Raw genomic sequence first — 21,711 nt, 5'->3', positions numbered from 1 at the left:
TTGCACTGCCCTAATCCCGATATCCTGGATACAATATAAGGGACAGAAATTGGCTTGTCCTGCCCTTGCTTGCTTCTGCTGTCTTCTGCGTACAGTGAGCTGTTTCTCCTCTGTGATGCCCCTCTGCCATGTGCCACCTTGCACTAGAGCCTGCCATTTATGAACTGAAACCTCTACAAACTGTAAGCTAAATAAACTTTTCTTCCTTTAACTTGCAGTGTCGGATATTTTGTCTCAGCAACAAGTAAAGTAATTAAGCATCAGAAGGCACTTTAGAAATGTTTCAGTCCTGATGTTTCCATACTGAATTTTGACCATGGAACTTTCTTTTAATTTTGATTTTCACTAGTACACAGTTTATGATTACATTCACCATGAGTTGCTACATGTACATGACACAGCTTAAGTCTTTCACGTCCACCCCCCACCCCAATCTCTTGGTCTCATTTCAATTAGTAAAAGATCTCCCTGTTTCTTTCTCTTTTTTTGGTACTGGGGATTGAACTCGGGTCCTTGAGCTTGTACAGCAGGCAGAGAAACCACTGAGCTAAATCCCCAGGCCAGATCTCCCTGTTTCTTATTATCTATCTTTTATTTTGCTCTTTAAATTATTTATACTTTGGGTTTCTCATGTAAGAGGAAGTATGTGATATTTCCTTTTTGTCTAATTTATTTCACTTATTTCACTTAACATTAGAGTCTCAACATGCATCCATTTTCCTACAAATGACTCAAATTTATCCTTCTTTATAGCAGAGTACTGTAGTACTCCATCGTGTAAATGTCACATTTTCTTTACCTATTCACCTCCTGATGGACACACAGGCTGCTTCCAAAACTTAGCTGTTATGAGGTGTGCTGCTATAAATATGGGTATGCATGTATCATTGTGTAATATGATGTCATTCACTCTCTGGAAGATACCTAGAAGGCAAATATCTGGGTTGAATGGAATTTCTATTTTTGTTTTTTTCAGAAGTCTCCACACTGATTTCCATGGTGGCTGTATGAGTTTATATTCCCACCAATATGTAGAAGGGTTTCTTTTACCCAAATGCCTTTGCAAACATGTTATTATTTGATTTCTTGATAACAGCCATTCTTTTTGGAGGAAGATGGAATCTCAGTGTTGTTTCAATTTGCATTTCTCTAATGCCCAGAGATGTTAGACATCTTTTCATGTATTTATTGACAGCTTGTACTTATTCTGAGAAGTGTCTACTGATGTCAGCTGCCCTTTTTTTCACTGGGTCTTTTATTTTTAGGAAGTCTAATTTTTTTTTTTTGAGGTCTTCCTATATTCTAGATATTAGTCCTCTGTCTGAGCAGAAGCTGGCAAAATATTTTCCCATTCTGTAGTTTGTCTCTTCACTCTGTTGGCTGTTTCCTTTACTGTGCAGAAGCTTTTTAATTTGATAGGATCCCATTTGTTGATTCTTGATGTTATTTCTTGGGCAATTGGGATTCTGTTCAGAAAAGTCCTTGCCTATGCCTATCCCTGCAAGAGTTTTGGCTATTTCATCTCCCAGCTGACTATTTTAATATTTAGATCTTTGATCCATTTTGATTTGTTTAGTACATGGTGAGAGATACGAGTGTACAGCCAACCTTCTGCATGTGGATAGCCTGTTTTCCCAGCAGAACTTTCCTCAAAGGAATTATTACAGGAAACTCACAAAAAGAAAAATAGAAGAAAATAACTACTCCATGCAGTACCAACTGGTCTCTTTCTGATGCCCTCTGCAATCAAGAGCTTAAGAACACCTTTTGGAGAAAATGCAACAAATAAAAACTCAATACTGCCCTACTATTTTTTTTAAATGACAGAAAATGAAATAAGATAGGCTGAGTGACATGCCCAAATTAGTTAGCAGCAAACTAAGACTAGAACCCAAATCTACTGATTTCCATTCCAATGTCTGTCCACTGACAAGCTTTCCTTGGCTACAAAATGCTTCACATCAGAATTTATCCTTCTCATCTCTATCACAGTGAGTTTCAAGTTTCAACCTTCTGATTTATTTGGCATCCTTGGTTTTCTATTACTCTCACATTACTTGTATTATTCACATTACTCATTCTTATTATTTTGTTCCCCATTACTCATTCTTTTACTATTTTGTTACCCATTCATATTGTCACAGGTCCTAGAACAATGCAGAGAAACATTTAACTCCTAGTTTTCACTTCCAAAACTACTAAGTTTATCCCAGATCCACAAGACAGGAAAAGAAGTAATGAGACTCAAAGAATCCTTAAAATGTTAGAAACTGAGGTCCAATTTGCTGCCTGACCTACAGTATGTTACCATTCCATATTCTACATTCCCAAAAGGGCAGTATGTCAAGAGAATGGGGAGATAAAATGATTAACTTCTTTAGTAAACAATTTACATCACTTGCTGGGTATAGGGGCTCATGGCTATAATCCTAGCACTTGGGAGGCTGAGGCAGGAGGGTTGCTAGAGTTCAAGGCCAGCCTGGGCTACATAGTGAGTTGAAGGCCAGCCTGGAATGGCAAGACCGTGTCAAAAAGAGAGAAAAAAAAAACCCCCAAGTTATATACAGGGGATGGAAACACTGAGAAAGCAGGAGATGGCGCAATTCAAAAAAAATTATCACTGGCCCATAGATTTCCAAAATACCCTTTGGAAGGCCTATAAAATATTCTGCAATTCAGGTTGACAGAGGACGTCCTCAAAATTCTACGTGCAACAGGACTCCTACCCAGGTAAGGTGGACTGTCAAACTGACTGGCTTTGGGATCGGCCCAGGGAACTGGTAGAGTACACTTCCGGGTACATCTGTACAGGGCATGAAGGCGTGGCCTTGACATTATAGTATGGTCCCTCCCCACTTACTCTCTGACACAGTTTCCCTGCTCTGCTCCCACCGCACCAGGAACTAGGCAGCTTTGTTCCACCATGCCCTTCCACCATGAAGTTTCTGCCTTTCAAACAGCTGATCCTAGACCGAATCCCCTTAAAATGTTAGCAAAATGAAACCACTCCTTCTTTAAATTGTGGACGTTGGGTATTCTATCCAGCAATGGAAAAGTTGACTAATACATTACCAAACCAAAATAACATTTAGACTTACCAATGAAACTTGAACAGTTCAAAAATCAGGAACGCTACATTAAAAATTGGGCAGTTCCTAGGTTACAGAAATCTTCCAACAATTAAATAACCATCTACATATTCCAGAACATTATTTTAAAGACATCATTAATCAATTTGTCTAATGATATAATTTATCTAAATTATAATTAATCAGCTCTCTGTAAACAAGCATAAACTGAGGGGCCAGCAAGATAATACTCCTAAAGAATGTCCAACAGAAAAGACCCTTTGGAGAATCTACAGTGCCAGATCACTTTATGGACCTACCTTAGAACCTCCTGCACAACTGGTTCTTCCTACATACATATGGTAAATTTTCACAAGTGTTATCTGATCGAAAAATCACTGCTATCATAACAGAGACCAATTAACTCATTGTCTCAGAGAAAAATGTTTGGTTATATTAAGTAGTAAATTTCCAAAGTTTAATTTCCTTGTGTGTTTAAACCATAATGTCAACACATATGATTGTGATTTGGGAAACAAAATGCGGATTGTGAATTTTCATGTTTTCAGAATAAAATGAGACAGACCATTAATTCAACTATGCATTTGGATGTGCAACAGAATGGCCACAGATCAGCCATCACAGAACTCTAAAAGGGAGCGTGACTCCACATATCTCCTCCAATGTTATCCTAAACACTCCACTGTCTCATTGTTGGAATTAATTCCTACTGACAATTAAGGAATAGCCAACAGAACGTGACATCAGTGACTTATTTGAAAGTTGTCTTCATCTTGTCTTTTGATACTGAGAACTAATTAACTTTCAGTGCTTAAGTGAACAATGGCTAAGCTTTGACTTTCTATTCTTTTAGAAATAGAGTTCATTTATTATGGGTTCCCAGCAATCTAGTAATTCTAAAATTAATTATTTTATGGCATTTAAAACTTTTAAAAACTTGCTTTCTAGTGGTTATAAAGAAATGGTAAAAAGGCACTCATATTTTGCCAGAAAGTGTAAATAATAGAAACTTCCTGAGGACAACTTACAATATCAACAGCTGTTGAAATACACACCTTTTGCTCTAGCATTCCATTTCTGTAAGAAAGAGATAAATAAGAATACCTAGATGTATACAAGGGTGTTCATCACAGCAATGTTTATAATAGCAGAAATGGGAAAAAAGGGGTCAAAAAGAAAAGGAATACAACCTAAATACAATCTTAATAATACGGTATTTAGTGAACTGAGGATAAATCTAAACCCATGTAATAAAATATTATATACCCATTAAAATAATTATGTCAGTTACTTGATATGTGAAGATACATATATAAAATGTTTTATAATCAGTTTATACTTGTATATAACATGTTACACACACACACACACTCAAGTTATGACCAGGCCTACCTATAAACAACTTGGGTTACAACTGGAATTTTAGTTTTAACTTATGACCAAAGTCTTGAGTTATGACCCAAATACTGGTCTTTCCTGTGTGGGGTTAACTGAGAAATCTTGGACCAATGTCTAAGGACACTGAGATCTGCCTGGAAGAAAGTGTGACCTAAAATTATATAGAAGAGACTCTAAAGGCTGTGCAGAGGAGGCGGAGCCTTCAACTGACCCTGTGGTCAATGACACTGTCACTATAGCAGAGTCCATAGGCCTGCAGGTAGACAGTGGTGATGATGAGGGACTGAAGGAAGGAACACTCAGGAATTGTCTACAGAGGAACTTCAACAACTTCTGGCTGAGCAACAGAGAATAGCAGCTGAGGAGCTTTCTGAAGAGGAGGGGGAATATCAACAATCAGCGCAGCAAAGTTCCTCTTCTGAAATAAAGGAAATCCTGAAAAAATGGACAGAGCTACAAACATCTGTAGAAAAGACCCACTAAGAGAAAAAGCCAATTGTTGCATTCACTTGCTTAATGACAATGTCACGTCATGCTACAGAACAGTGTTTAAAAAAAAAGACAAGTTTAGACCAGTTTTTAGTTCTAAAAAGTTGAGACCTAGTGAGCCAGAAACAGGTCCCAGTGCACTACAGACTCTCCCAAGGAGAGAAAGGACATCAGAGAGCCAGATTCCTGATGTTCTTATGGAAGTGGACTCTCTTTCCAAATAATAACCACCTTCCATTTCATCCTCCTTCCCTGCAAGCCAAAGATGTCAACCTGAATGGTGAGTACAGTATTACATTGTTGTTTCTGGTAAACTAGGCACATTTTACAATTTTTTGATGAATAACTAGGAAAATTATTGGTCTTTCTGATAAATTACCCATATTATACAATCCTTTTTTATTATGAAAAGGTTAGTTAAAGAGTGCTTTGGAAGGTTCGGAACACATTATAGATATTTCCATTATTTCATATGGCAAAAATAGTCTTGACTTACAACCAAATTGAGCTACAACCAGCACTCACAAATGACTTGCGTTCATAAGTCAAAGGTCACTGTACACACACACACACACACACACACACACACACACACACACAAACCTTCTACCAATTTTCAAGTTTGGAAAAACAACAAATTATAATCCAAAAAAAACTATCCAGGCTTGGTGGCACACCTGTAATCCCAGAACTCAGGAGGCTGAGGCAAGAGGATCACCATGAGTTCAAGGCCAGCCTGGACTACATAGCAAGATCTTGTCACAAAAATAAAACTAAAATGTTAAAATTTTAAAAACCAAAAAAAAGTCTCTATGTAGTGTCATTTATTCATATGTGAACTTTTTGTTATATTTAATTCCTGACTAGAGAGACTGTACATCATACTATAATAAAAGACTTCTTTAAAATGTCTTTCATGAAGCATAAAAACTGATGACTCCTAGGATAATGGATTAGAAAGTAGAAAGTTAACCATAAAAATAAATCTACTGGCAAAGTCACAGTTACATAAAGTTCTGCCAAAATCACAGCTCACAATGGATGTCTCTTTCACTTAATTATGTACTGATTTCAGCTCTTGTTAAAATGAGGCATTTAAAGAACAGTTTGGGCTCTAGAGTCACAGACCCATGTTCAAGTCCTAACTCTGAAGAGACTGTGTGACCCTGAGCAAGTTATGTAGCCTCTTCTGAGCTTCATTCTACTCGTTCCTAACATGGGTAAACAGACCCCAAGTTACGAAGACTAGGTTATGAGGATTAAAGTAGACTTGCAGACCACTTAGTACTAAGCGTGGCACATGGGAAGCAATAATAAAGGATGAGAAATGTTACTGTTATTATTCTTGCTATCACATACTATTGAAGACACAAAATCATGAACACTTCAATGGCAGTGACTACATCTTACCATGTTCACCCTTAATCCCTGGCACCCCATACTGTGCATGACACACAACAGGCCTTCAATAGCAGGCTGAATGAAGTACATCCAGAATTAGTCAACTAACTTCCCTGGCCCTCAATTTCTTGTTCTTACAAAATCATAAAATTAAAAAAAAAAAAACTTGTTTGTAGAGATTGAAACTGATTAAGACATCCAGATCAATGGTGGTTCCCAATAAACAAGTTATTGTATCAGTGAAATTCCTGCGCAATTCGAAGGGAATCAAGGCTGATTGGAGACTAAACATAATTTTTCTTCTGAATTAGTATTTGGGTCCTGACATATCTCACAGATGGAACTATCACTTTTATTTGGACTCAGGAAAGAAATATCTCCATGTAAGGGCACATATCCCAGGGAGCTATTAAAGTGGTAATCTTCAGACTGCCATAAGCCGTTCTGGCAAATGAGCCAAAATAATGATTTACCACAGTCAAGGGTGAGGGAAACTGTGGTATTTCAGAGAATTCATGAGCTTAGGAGACAATACACATCAATAGGGGCCATGAAAAACAGTGTATTGGTTGTTCTTGGGGGCAAAATGAAAGCTTTTAAGATCATGATCTGAAGTTTAAAGCATGAAAGAAAATCATTTTTATATACACTGCCAAATAAGTCAAAAACTTATTAAGATATTCAATTACCTGAAAAAATACTTTTTTCACAAAAATCAGAGTAAATGAGAATGCACTTTAAGAACAGAAACAGGGCCAGGGATTTAGCTCAGTGGTTTCGCAGCCTGCTGCACAAGCGCAAGGACCCGAGCTCGATCCCCGGTACCAAAAAAAAAAAAAGAATAGAAACAAATTAGGGAAAGGTGGAGGGGGTGAAGGGTGCACAGGTAATGGGGAAAAAAATAATAAAAACCAAGATACATCATGTACAGGTACAAGCACCCAATGATAAATGCAAATGTACTGTATATCTAAAATGTACCAATAAAAGAATTTAAGGAAAAAAAAAATACAAACGAATCTTAAAGAAATAGAAAATCACTAAATTCTATGGGGGAAGGTGAAAAAACTACTGACATGAAACCAAAATCTTTGGATAAATCGTAACATCCTTGTGTAACAGTATTTAATAAAAAGTTATCTTTAAAAAAATAAAAGTCCAACATGAGAGAACTCAAAAACCACAGATCAGTAATTTGTGCAGCTTTGTTTAATTTTCCATGTCTAATTTGACAGAAACCTCAGATTTCATACAGAAGTGCTTAATAGAAGGTTTATGGTCCTATTTCTGTAATTACTCCGTAGAAAGGAAAATAGGATACATAGCACTCATTTGCTTGTAGGTAAAACTGTCTGATTAGCCAGGTGTCACGGTGCATGCCTGTAATCCCAGCACTCCAGGGGCTGAAACAGGTGGATCGCTGCAAGTTTAAGCACAGGGCTACATAGGGAGTTTAAGACCAGCCTGAACTACACAGCCAGGTCCTATCTAAAAACAGCACTGTCTGATTAGTATCCTGGAAACATCATGCCTTGCTCTAAAGACATTTCATGATTTTCATGTTTTATAGTATAATACATTACACAGAAAATACCATTGTAAAATCACTATTATGAAAATTATAGTTGGTAGTTATTTTCAATAAAACTTTGATGAACATAAAATGAAGTAGGGTTAAATTTTATGGTATATGAATTTTTTCACGATAAAACTCATATTTTAAAAATGACATGCAGAGAATGGCAAAATCTTGTTCATTCTCTAGAATCTGTAATAGATATACAGGGATCAATTCTACTGTTCCATTTTTGGTATGTTTTAAAATTATTAGAAAAATATATAAATTAGGCAGGCTGGCTATACCTACATTCTCAGGTCAATATTGATTTCCCAGTGACAAAACTGCAGAACAGGTTAAAATGTAAAGAGGCCTACACTGATCAAACACAAAAACCACGCAATCTACCATTTAACATGCTGTCTTCTCTTCCCCCCAAAGAGGTCTTGCTATGTAGTTCAGGTTGGTCCTCAAATTCCAGTATGTAGCCTAGGCTGACCCTGAAATCCTTTGATCCTCCTGCCTCAGCCTCTTAAGTGCTGAGATTACAGGCATGTGCCACCGCACTCAGCTCATGAGGGATACTTAAACTCGTAAAATCAAACTAGGGTTTATGCTAAGGATAGAAAAATTAAAATCTATTCATTTATTGATAGGCTAGATTTTAAGTTTAATAATATACATATATTATACATTTATAATTTTGGCAAAAATTCATTCATCCTTCTTTCATCAATCCAAATATTTCCTGAACAGCAACTGCTCTACGCCATGTACAATGCCAGGTGCTAGGGATACAAAGATGAACAAAGCAGATAAAATCTGCCCCCAAGGAGGTTATAATCCAGGAGGAAATACAGACATGGAATTATCTTATTTAACCTAAATTACCTGGGAGAAAGGAAATGCACAGTAAGCAAAGACAATATGGAAGAAATAAAATGACTGAAAACAATACAACCCAAATCCCTATATAGGAAAAATAATCATTTATTCTAACACAATATCTTAAAGTTCTTTATTTCTGTACCTTATGAAACTGCCTATAACCACCTAGGCTTCCAAATGAGAACTTCCAACTTATCTAATATATACATAATTTATCCTGGCAAAAAAAAAGTTTCAAAAAAAGTCTCCATTTTCAAAACAGAGGTAAATGTCACTTTCCTACAGGTGATTTTAAACATCTAGCTAAGAATCTCCACTATTTAGAGTTCACATATAGTATTTTATTATTAAAGGTCCAGCTGTCCCAGGTCACCACCAATCTTGGTAGAAAAACAAAGGATGAAAAGCCTAACCCTAGGGTCATTTAATGCTATGAAGAGATTCACTAGCCACAAGTAACTCATCTCACTTTTAAATTTTCAGATTTCAAGAAGCGAAGGGAAAGAATAAAGGGGGAGGGGGACACAGAACACTATCTCATAGAGGGGAAAAGTTCAGGGTCACTATTATCTAGCTCCATTAAAAGAGATTCTCTCTGCCGCCTGCCTCGCAAGCGCAAGGTCCTGAGTTCGATCCCCCGTACCAAAAAAAAAAAAAAAAAAAAAGATTCTCATTCATAATAAAAATTTAATTGAGCATTCATATCAAGCCCTCAGAATTTTTCTATTTTCTGTCATCACATACGATTTCTAAGGCAAGGTTATCTAGACAAAGATTCATGAACAGGTCCTACTAAATGATGGGACTATAAGCAATGATGAAAAGGATATCCTATCACAGGAAAGCACCAAGACACAATGTTTATCCAATGGTCCTATTTACTGCACTGTATGAGAAAAAGATGTTTAAACCACAGTTAATATGGGTGACAACAATAGTAAGAAAATTACTTTAAACAAAGTAGGAAGGAAGTCACTGAAATCTGAAGAATCCTCATGATGTGAAAATATCCTCTGTCCTATTTCATGTCCAAGAGCTCATGTTTAATATCCTCTTCTGGCCACCCCTCTGGTAGAACTCAATGAGAGGTAAGGCATTAACAAATTTGACAGAACAAAAGAACACAGGGACAGAAGAAAGGCAGTGGTCTACTCAAGGTCACATGGCTAGTTCTGTGACAGAAACACAACAGAACTGGAATTTGGATGTCCCTCCAACCACATAACCTTGTCAAGCAAAAGTCGTGTTACTGAGGGTAGTAGAAAAGGAGATGGAGCCAGGTGTGGTAGCACACACCTGTGATCCCAGCACTCGGGAGGCTGAGGCAGGAGGATCACAGGAGTTCAAAGCCATCCTGGACTATATAGTGAGTTCAAGGCCAGCCTGAACTACATAGCGAGTCCCTGGCTCAAAAGTAAAAATTTTAAAAAACAACAACAAAGGAGATGGAGTGGGATCCAAAGGTGGTGAGGGAACAAAATATCCAGCTACAGAGTTATTATCTCCTAAACCAAGAATGAAAAAGAGGAGTTTTGTGGGGTTTTTTCCTCAGAAATGGGCATCTATAACACCCCTAACTCATTTGCCAGTCTCCTCCAAAAATGCCTCAAAAATGCTCATCCATTAATGCTTAAGGGACTACAAAAAGAAAATCTGCATTACAAGTCTTTGACTCACCCAGGTCTTTTCTGAACCATTCCACTACGTCTTCTTTTCTTTTTTCTAGTCCATATAAATCCTTCCCATTGCATTAAGTCGAAACTATACAACCCAAAAAAATGCTTGTTATGAACTAAGCTGGGCAAAAAGTTAGGGGCCTGAGGATAGCTGCTTGGTGCCTACATTTTTCTGAGACTTTCTCCCTCTACTATTTCAATACTTCTAAAATGAACCCAAAAACCTGGTTTTTCAACTTCCAATGTAAGTTAAACATAAACTAATTAAATGTTTATAAAATACTTTGAAGATGTGAACAAGTGTGTAAATGTTAATCATTTATTTCCATCCACAAAGCTCCTGCATGTGGGGGAAAATACCATTCTACTACCAAGTTTCTGCTACTATCAAGGCACAAATATGGAAGCCTAGTAAGCTTTTAAGAATTCTAGGAAAGCTTTTAAGACTAAACCACAATGGTTTTCTCCTTACAACAAGAACAAGCTAGAATTTAAGTTGGCTACTTCGGATATAATTATATCAGAATGAAAAAAAAAAATCTGACTTATGACATATACAATAAAGCTAGAATATGTTTATAGTCAGAAAGTCCTGGATAAAAACTGTGGTTCACTGACCTGGTGAGAAGAAACTGAACCTCTGAATTCTAGATGGTTTTTGTTTTTGTTTTTTCATCAAAAGAGAACAGGGGCTGGGGATTTAGCTCAGTGGTTTCGCTGCCTGCTGCGCAAGCCCAAGGACCCAAATTCGACCTCCGGTACCAAAAAACAAAAGAGAGAGAGAAGGACAGGGCTGGGGACTTAGCTCAGTGGTTTCACCGCCTGCTGCGCAAGGTCCGGAGTTCAATCCCCAGTACCAAACAAAAAAGAGAAGGACAGTACTGGCCTAACAGGGTAATCGTGAGAAACACACAATAAACAACTTCTTCCCATTTGTGATTTTACTTTTTAGAAACACCTTTTAGGAAATGGCCTCAGGTCTCTCCAGACTAGAAATATACGCTATCCTACGCTCTAAGCACATACATGCTACCATTCTGGCCAGAGAGCCCAGAGAAAGGCTTTGGCCAATCTTGTCTAGACCATAATCATCAAAGAGAGAAAGCACTTTAACCAGGACCCAAGGCTTCATGTGACCAAGAACACTTGGAGCTCCTGCAGTTCAACTCTTGATGCCACAATATTTTTCCTAAACAACTCTACCATTGCAAGGTTTCATCCAGATTTCCTTTGTAGTCTGAACCCAGCAACTCTGTGCAGCATCTAAGAGTTAAAAACCCATTTCCTTCAACTTGTCAAAGGTAAATTATTTCTGTGCAATGCCATGATGGATCTCTCTTCTCCCACTCAGAGAAGGCATTCATTTAGACAAGGCAGAACTCAACTGACAAAACCAATAAAGCAGATTAATTTACTGACACCATCCAAATCATTTTGAGTGTTTTTAGAAGTGATTCATGAATTACAGAAAATATCAACTTTGCAGAAAGCACCAGACATCTCCATCACCTCAGCATAGCTATCACAGGAAAAAGAGTACTTCTAAAAACATAAGTTAAAAAAATAAAATAAAATAAAAATTAAAAAAAAACAAAACGTAAGTTAATGTTGATAGCATTTAGATTTTTAAAACAAACAAAAAATCTCCAGCTCAGTGCAGTTTCTCTGTGATATGCACAACACAATGCCACATAAAGTCTCCTTCCAACAACTAGCCTAATGGAGAAAGCAAGTGCTAACAATTTTCCCAGGAGCAGTTATGGATTCCTATCAAACCACCCATACTCTCACCTGATTACTGTCTACAATTAAGAACTCAGATTTTTAAACAGATGATAGCTAATGGGAACAGGTAATGTTAGCAACCACAAACGAAACTTTACCATACCAGAAACTTACTGTCTTAGTTACTTTTCTCATTGCTGAAACAAAATGCCCAACACCCAAAGTTAAAGGAGGAAAGGTTTATTTAGCTCACAGTTTGCAGAGGTTTCAGTCCACAAATGGCTGGCACCAAGGAAGAAGGGAAGGGCAGACAGGCACCGCAGAGGAAAAACAGTTCATGGCGGGCAGAAGGTAACAAAGCAACAATGGATGACCACAGCTCCTTCTTTCCTTTATATCTTATCCCACAGCTCTTTCTATTCCTTATATCTTATCCAGGCTACTTAGGGTGGGTAGCACTCACACCCTTAATCCTACTCCCCTTGAGTCTAGCATTGCACCATGAATCAATCCCAATTTTACACACTCACAATCCAGCCATCTCTGAAAAAGCACCATCTATGACTGCATGAGGCTTTAGGGGGACATCCAGACATAAGTCATAACATCTTGCAATAAAGTTAAGTAAGATAGGGCATGGTGGTGCATTCCTGTAATCCCAGTACTCTGGAGGATCTTTTAATAAGTTAGTGAGATCGTGTCTCAAAAATAAAAATAATAATAAAGGTGGGGAAAGCCCCAAGTTCAATTCCCAGCACTGAAAAAAGAAAAAAAAAAAAAAAAAAAAAAAAAACCAAAAAAGAGACTGGGGATGTGCCTCAGTTACAGGGCCCAGGGTTCAATCTCTAGTACTACCAAAAACCAAACAAACAAACAAAACAAAACAAAAGTGAGCACAGTCTCCCTCTCTCAAAACATCTTATTGTACTGAAACTCCTCTTCCCCTTCTTGTTGACAGAAGTAGCTAAAACTACAGAGGCTAAAACTGAAGATGAGCAAGGACTACTGTATAAAGCTTACAAGACATACATTCATTAAGGTCCAATTGTTAGAAGCTACAACACTAATGAAAAACCAAATAAAGTCTAAATTAAAAGACATACTATGTTGGGGCTGGGGATTTAGCTCAGTGGTTTTGCCACCTGCTGCACAAGCTCAAGGACCGGAGTTCGATCCCCGGTACCCCCCAAAAAAAAAAAAAGACATACTACATTTGTGGTAACATTATAAAGATGTCATTTCCCCTCTAACTTCCTTACATTTTCAATGCAATCAAAAATCCAGCAGCAGAGCTGGGGGAGGGGGGCACAGTGGTAGAGAGTGCGCTTATCATGTGCAAGACCTGGATTCAATCCTCATCAACACAAAAATACATAAAATAAAATTTTGAATCCTCGCAGGATTTTTGTAGGTATCAACAAGATGGTTCCAAAATGTCCATGAAAAGGCAATGGAACCAGATATCCAAAATCAATTCTGAAAAATAATACAATAAGAACTCAATACTACCTCATTTCAAAACTTCCTATAAAGCTACAGTAATAGGGCTGGGGATTTAGCTCAGTGGTTCCGCCGCCTGCCTTGCAAGTGCAAGGTCCTGAGTTCGATCCCCGGTACCACAAAAAAAAAAAAGCTACAGTAATAAACAGTGTGGTAATGGAGAAATGAAACACAGATCAATACTCCAGAAGAGAGAATCTAGAAACAGGGCTACAAGTGTATGATCAGCTTTCAAAGTGCAAAAATAATTCAATGAAGAGAGAGGATAGTCTTTTATAACACGCTGCTGGAACAAATGCACATCAGTATTTTTTTTTTAAAAAACTTCAAACTGGGTGTGGTGGCACATACCTGCAATCCCAGCACTCAGGAGGCTGAGGCGGGAAGATCACTGAGTTCAAGGCCAGCGTGGGCTACATTGGTAGTTCAAGGTCAGCCTGAAGAGCAAAATGAGACCCAGTCTCAAAACAAACAAACAAAACCTTCACACCTTGAATCACTTAGTAAAATTAATTCAAAGATAGTCATAAACCTAAATGTAACATTTAGCTAGGTATAAAGGCATATGCCTGTAATTTCAGCACTCGGGAGGCTAAGGCAGCAAGATCACCAAGGAGGTGGAGGACAGCCTGGGCTACACAGTAAATTCAAGGCCAGCCTGAATTATATAGGCAGATCTTATCTCAAAAAAAAAAAAAAAAGAAAGAAAGAAAGTAAAACTATAAAACTACTAGGAGAAAATATCTGTACTTTTAAATTGGCAAAGATTTCTCAGACATTATACCAAAAGCATTATCCATGAAAGGAAAAAGCACTGGACATCATTAAAATGAAGAAATTCTCAAGCCAGGCATGTTGTACATCCCTGTAATCACAGCACACTGTGAGGCTAAAGCAGGAAGATCACAAATTCAAGTCCAGCCCAGCAAAGTAGCCACTTAGCAAGACTCTGTCTCAAAACAAAAAATAAAATGGGTGGGGGATATAGCTCTGTGGACAGGCTCTAGGTTCATTCCTCAGTACCACAAAAAAGAAAAGGAAAAGAGAGAGAGAGGAAATTCTCCTCAAAAGACATTAAGACAAAAAGTGACAGAACAGGGAAAAAATCTGCAAGTCATAATCAGGAATTAAAAGTATATTCAATCAAACAACTCAAATTTTTTTAAAGTGGGCAATTTTAAACAGACATCACCAAAGAAAGGAAAATGATCACATGACAAGATACTTGATGGACATCATTAGTCACTGGGCAAAAAATTTTAAAAAGGCTACTACATTCTGTACAATTCCATTTATATGTCATACTTGAAAAAGCAAAAAATAGAACCAGTTTCCAGGGTCTGGAGGATGAAGAATGGATTGATTACAAAGCGGCTCAGGAGAATTTTGGAGAGTGAAGAACTATTCTATTTCAAGCAATGGTAATATGAATGTATACATTTGTCAAAATTCACGTTACATTAAAATGGGTGAAATTTAGTGAATGTACTGTACAAATTCAAAAACAATGAAAAAAATGAAGACTAGGGAGAACATAACAATGTACTGTGTAAAACTTGATTTCAACCTGATTCGAAAAAAAATTTTATTAGTACATGTTTGCAGTACATAATGATCACACTCATCATGGGGAGTTGGTACATGCACACAACACATCTAAATTCTTTTTTATTTCCCTCTCCTGTCCCCTCCTCCTTCCTTCCTCCATGTCTAGATTCCTTTTCCATTTGCAAAAGATCTCCCTATTTCCTATTACCTATCTTTTGTTTTGCTCTTTAAGTTATTTATACTTGTGTCTGATTTACTTCACTTAACATTATAATCCCAAGGTACATCCATCTTCCCACAAATGACTCAAATTTATCCTACTTTATGTGAGAGTAGTACTTGATTGGATATAAATACCACATTTTCTTTACTCATTCACCTGTATATGGACACACAGGCTGCTTCCAAGATTTAGCTGTTAGGAGCTGTGCTGCTATATGGGTATGCATGTATCAGTGTAACATATTCAAAAAATTTTTAATCAATTATAAAAGATATTTGGGGGACAAATAGAGAAAGCAGCATTATGTCCTAGATAATACAGAATTATTAATAATCTTCATAGATGTGTATAACTGCATCTGTTTATACTGTATAAAAAGGATTGTCAAACTTTTTTGGAGAAGGCCAGACAGTATTTTCGACTCTGTGGGCCACAGGGTCTCTGTGTGAACTGCTCTAGACTGCCTCTGCAGCACTGCCTAACCACAGACAATATGTAAATACATGGGTGTGGCAACACTCCAATAAAACTTTATTTACAAAAATAGGCAGTAGGTCAAATTTGCCAAGAGAAAACTAAACTCCAGTGACAGGAGAGTATCCTAGTGGTGCCTCTAATGAGGGTTCTGCTGGAAAGGGCCTATCTCTCTAGAAAATGATCGCAATGTTCCACATCTTGACTGTGCTAAGTTATAAGCATGAATATTTTATCAAAAGTTAAATTCTTCATATTTTTAAAACTAATTTTATTTGTACATTTTAGGTATACAATATAATGACATTCATCTTTGGAAATTTGTACCTTAAATTCTTCATATTTAAAACAAATGCATGCTATATTTTAACATCTCATTGAACTTATTTTTTAAATTAACTCTTTTCAGATGATATTATCAACAGTATGAACAGCATGGCCTTTGGTGCCAGAATAATGAATTCAAATTTCAAAACAATGACCTACTAGTTACATGGCCACTGCCAAGCCACTGTGGGATTTCAGTTTTCTGATCCTAAAATGGGTTAATCACCACTGCCCCAAGGATTTAAGAAAAAGAAATGTTGGTAAAATACAGTGCAACATCTGGTATAAAAGGCATACTTCCAACTCGAGTAAAGCAATTTTTAAATTTTAAGTATGAAAATAATAGATCAGACAACTGTAAACTCTTTTGTAGTCTTCTGAAATAGTCTGACATTCTTTGTTCACTGTTTATTGTGGTTTCACCTGACTTCAAGCACTGGCACCCAATGTCAGTTCCTGTGAGTTCGCAGTGAATATTACAGCAAACACTGTGAAATGAAATTTATTTACTTTACAAAATATCCCATGATAAATATGTTGTAAAAGGAAATGAGAAGAACACAAAGCAAAAAGAAAAAATACCAACTTTCCCAAGCAAGAATGGCAACAAAAAGAAAAACCAGTAGTTAATTGGATTTTTTTCCCCTTTTACATTAGTATTTGAGTTTTATCCAAACCAGGAGCCAATCAAAGAAATACCACCACACAGCATTTGCATACCTCTTCATCTCATTTTTTTCACAACAATAGTATTTATTGGACAGGATAAAAATGTTAATGTTTTATTTTCTTTAATAAAGATACTAAGATACAGTGGCTTACTCAAGACCACATAATCAGTAAACAACAGTGTAGTTGTGAAGTCAGATCCTGTGGCTATCATCTTAGGTTCCATGACACTGTTTTTCTAACTCCTAGGTTGTTCCTAACCTGACATTTTTAGTTAAAAACACCAATTAATTGTAGTGTGTCATATTTAATTAACTCATAACTGTTCAGAAATATTTGGTTATTTTGAGTAGCAGAGGTTAACTCTATGGACAAGTAAGAGCTTATGATATGATCAGAAAATAAAAACTCAAAACATTTTTTTCCAGTAGAGGAGCCTATAGAGTGACAAACATCTGATACCTTTCCTTCTCCCTCACCCCAACATCCACAACATACACACACACTGATATCCTTCCCAGCCTTCCCTGGATACTGCGCACAGCTCTGAAGAGCTAAAAGACGATCACAGCACCAGGTCTGCTGGTCCACCCTCTCACCAAAAACTGACAAAAATGAGTTATCACTTCACCTTCCACTTATGTCCCTATCAACCCAAAAGTTGACTGGAAGACTACAGATCCGAGGACATGCACAGGAAACTGTGCATCCTCCTCTCTCCCCCATTTACAGTGGTGAAGACAGCCTGATGGGGGAAGCACAATTTCCAGATGGATGCCTATCTCCATGAGCAGCAACTACAGATCAAGACTATTCAAATGTACTTAAAAGTTAACTGTACACGGGCCGGGGATTTAGCTCAGTGGTTCCGCCACCAGCCTCACGAGTTCGATCCCTGGTACCAAAAAAAAAAGTTAACTGTACAAGAACAGAGGATCAAAGTCCACATTTGTTCAGGTAGCATTACCAGAGATATTTTGTACACTCACCCTGTGAGTCTGACCAGTACCCAGAAATGTCTTTTATAAAGAGTTCTAAAATGTATCTCCTCTATTTAGTATTCTAAGTCTTCTAAACTGAGTTGACACATCTGATTTAAATCACTGCTTCCTCCTATAAAGCCCCACACCTTCAAAAGTGTTATCTTCAAGGGGAAGTGAGGGATTTGCAAAAGTCACTGTACCCTGTGCATTGTGCTAACACTGTGTTAACACCCAATCCAGTTCTACTTTTTGAGTTTTGGTTTGGTGTGGTGGTGGGGAGTACGTGTGTGTGTTTAGATAAAGTCTTAGTATGTAGCCTAGGATGCCTTGAACTCTCTCCTTCCACCTGCCTCAGCCTCCCAAGTGCTAGGATTATAGGCATGTGTCATTACACTCGGCTCTCAGTCCAGTTCTATCTTAAGCAGGTTTGAGAAATGCAGTCATAATCCATACTTTTTTGAGACTAAGGTTTAAAAAAAAAAAAAGGAATGAACAGACAAAACTCAGATATCCTATTATGAGTATTGATAATAATCCATCTTCCACCATTTCCTAAACTATAATCTCAGACTTCCACTCACCTTAGAAGATAAAAACACTCTTGTTTCTATTATCCTTCAGTTCAAAGGGTATCTTTTAAAAACTGCATATGAATAAGACTCAAGTTTCACGATTCCTTCTTTATGAAACTGAAATAGCTAAACCACTATACTTAGAAGCATCACTTTTTTCTTTTCTTTTTTTTTTTTGGAGACAGGGTCTCTCTATGTAGTCCAGGCTGGCCTTGAACTCTCAGTGATCTTCCTGCCTCAGCCTCTGGAATGCTGGGATTATAGGCAAGCAGCAACACACCTAGGTTCTAGAAGTATGACTTTTAAGAATTTTTTTTTAAGTCGTATAAAAAGGCTTCAAAATTACCATTACTGCTACCAGGACACCAGAAAACAGTCAGCTACTTATGTGAGGCACTGTACAAAGTACCTCACATAGTTTCAATGATTCCAACAACACTGTAAAGACAAGCTCTGAGAAGTTAAGTGAGGCGTTCAAGGCTATGAATCTAGTAAGGACACGTGAGAATTTGATCAAATTTACCTAGCTCCAAAAGAGTGTGTTTCCTCTTAAAATGTGCTACCATCCAATTTCACAATGGAATATAGGCAGAGTTATGAATATGTTTGTCCAGCAGTTCTAATAATTTCACCAAGGGGGGAGATCTCTAAGTTTCTAAATTGCAATCTCTTTTTGAAATCCAGAGCGAACAATCTAAACCCCACTTCTTTTCAAGAAGAAATCAACAAATTAAAAGAAGGGCTAGAAATCCTTTTAAAATAAACTAAATTTCATCACATATGTGCCAGTGAATTGTCACTCTGGACAAATCCCCAGTTAATGGCTCTCTTCTCTGTGCACTACCATTAGCTAGTACAAAAGCATTTCACCCACTTCAAACAGATGCTGAATACCTGCACAATGCTAGACTTTCTGGTAAAGAGGGTACAAACTAAATAAGACCCATCACAGCCCTCAAAGAATTAAAAGACCAAGGAGTCCATGTATACCAGGAGTACAGTTACCACTAGCTGGGCAATTACATGAACTGTGAGAAATCCTGAAACAAAAGTATGTATGAAATACTATCACAGCCAGGAGACAGAAAGCAACTGGTATGCTTGTCACATGACACTGTAAGTAGTATTTGTTTACATTACGTCCCTGACAACTCCTTCCAACCTCTATCTACCTCCCTCCCTCACAATCTGCCCCCCCCCCCCACACACACACACACACACACACACACACACACACACGCAAACAGCCACACAACCAGAAAAAGAAGCCAAAGAGCAGACTGTGACTCCTCAATGCCTATGCCTTAAGAGTATTTTCCTTATCTTCAGCAGAAGAAAGTTGGTTTTCAAGCTAAATGAGGCCAACCAAACCAGAAAAATCCAAAAATCACTTCATATTACTCGCTTGGTACGAGAAATCTAAGCAAAATATCACACACACACCACCCTTCCTCCCCGTATTTCTCAATTTTAACACACGGCAAAGGGATACAACTCAACTGAACATCAAATGACACTGGTTATTTTGTTCCACTAAGAATGACAGACATCAACCTAGTTTTACCCGGGTAATTTAAGCAGAATTATTCTCTAAGCCCAAAGAAACAAATTCAGTGAAATGGGTACACCCAAAACTTTACAATGGCCGTACTAAATGCAGTCCCCAAATCCCCAAGAGACCATAAAGAAATACAAGAACAGTAACTCTGATTAATACGAACTAATCATAACTCCTTTACAAATTTGCAAAGAGTGACCTTTCAAGAACTAAAGCATTTGTCCTGTTCTGATCAATTCAACGGTTTAGAAAAACTGAATAAGCCGCTTCTTCTGAAAATAAAACAGGGCGAGGGGGTGGGAGGTAGTAACCAAAAAAAAGGCACACTGCTTTGTACTTTGTATTTGCCTGAAGCAATAAACTCTCAAAATAACTTCATTAGGGAGTGTAAAAAGCAAAAAATGAACAACAATATATTGCTCAACCCAACTTTCATTGTGAATTCCTGAGTTCACAGTAGGATCTAGAAACAGTGTGATGGAATCCTTCCGTAAGAAGTTTTTTTTAACAAGTCTACCCTTTTTTAAGAAAAAATAAATATTGAGGGGTTTTTCGGGGGGGGGGTGCATCTTTTTACATACTGGTTGAATTCGAGAGGGGAAAAAAAGAGTTAATTAAGCCACACTTGCAAAAAGGAAAAGAAAAAAACTTTCTTTTGGTCTCGAAGGGTGGCTGCACTCGAGCCGGGTGACAAGTTGTGCCAGCCGGCCCGCACGGTTCCGGAGCGCGAGTGGTCGCGCGGGTCGGGCAGGCCGCGCCCCCGGGAGAAGGCGCGGAAAAGCCCCCGCAGGCGGGCGCGGCCCGGCGTGTTTACCGCGAGCACGCCCGAGGGAGCCGCTCCCTCGCGCCCGCAGCACTTGTTCGCCGCGGCTGACTCGGTCGGACCGGCACGACCCCGCGCGGCTGCCCGCCCCGGGACCGAACGGGGAGCCCTGGGGGCCGAGGATCCGTGGAGGCCGCGCCCCCCACCCGGGCAGCGGCGGCGGCCCCGGAACGGCACCGAGGGAGCAGCTCGGCGGCTGGCGGCAGACAATACGGAGGAGAAGTGCGGCCGCGCGCCCGCGCTTCTCGCCCCGACCCCTCCTCACAGCGCCAAACTTCCCCCAACTCCGGCAACTAAGTTGCGCTCTCACCTTTCGGCTCCCGGGGCACCCCCGAGGGCCGAGCCGGAGCCGCTCCACACCTTCGCCGCGGTGAAAGACAATAGGCGGCCGCTCCTCCAGCGGCGGCGGCGGCTGAGGCGGCAAGGAGCGGGCACGGCGGTCTCGACGGAGCCCAAGCGCTTCACAGCGGCTGCTCCGGCTCCGCGCTGACCCTGCACAACGCTCTTGCCCACCCGCGCATGCGCCACAAGCTGCCCGGGGTGGGCGGGGCGCCCGAGAAGGCCATCACGCCTCCGAGCCCTCCCATGAGTACGCGCAATTTCCAGGACTAAGAGCTGGGATTGCACGGCGAAGCTGCCCATCAAACTCTGTGCAACCAATTGGGAAGGTGCTGGGCGGTGTATTCAGGTTGCTGAGGAAGGCTGAGGTGGACCGCAGCTGCTGCCAGGCGGCGAAGTGATCAAAGTCGGGTGGCTGGCAGCAGCTGCTCGTGGAAATGCCCACCCACCTTCTCCTCCCGCCCCATCTCC

General features: G+C 39.0%; 1 protein-coding gene across 10 annotated transcripts in view; it reads right to left on the bottom strand.

Moving 5' to 3' along the window:
- Nucleotides 1-21,415, bottom strand: part of Akap13 (A-kinase anchoring protein 13) — a 332,605-nt gene extending 311,190 nt beyond the window's left edge. For 5 of the 10 annotated variants that reach the window (XM_013075076.3, XM_004852728.3, XM_013075078.3 and 2 more), the window contains exon 1: nt 21,212-21,414. The gene's annotated coding sequence lies outside the window, so the exon portion shown is untranslated. Of the gene's footprint in view, nt 1-14,075; nt 14,162-21,211 lie in introns of all 10 variants that reach the window. The other 5 variants (XM_087188505.1, XM_013075077.3, XM_021264786.2 and 2 more) reach the window with 2 other exon arrangements.
- Between the last annotated feature and the right edge of the window lie 296 nt (nt 21,416-21,711).

Source organism: Heterocephalus glaber, unplaced genomic scaffold (genome assembly GCF_053883595.1).
Source record: "Heterocephalus glaber isolate CG9 unplaced genomic scaffold, H.glaber_assembly_v1.0 deba00001531, whole genome shotgun sequence".
In the NCBI taxonomy this organism is placed as follows: domain Eukaryota; kingdom Metazoa; phylum Chordata; class Mammalia; order Rodentia; family Bathyergidae; genus Heterocephalus; species Heterocephalus glaber.
The sequence above is the reverse complement of the archived record's forward strand: the minus strand, read 5'-3'. Positions and strand labels throughout refer to the sequence as shown.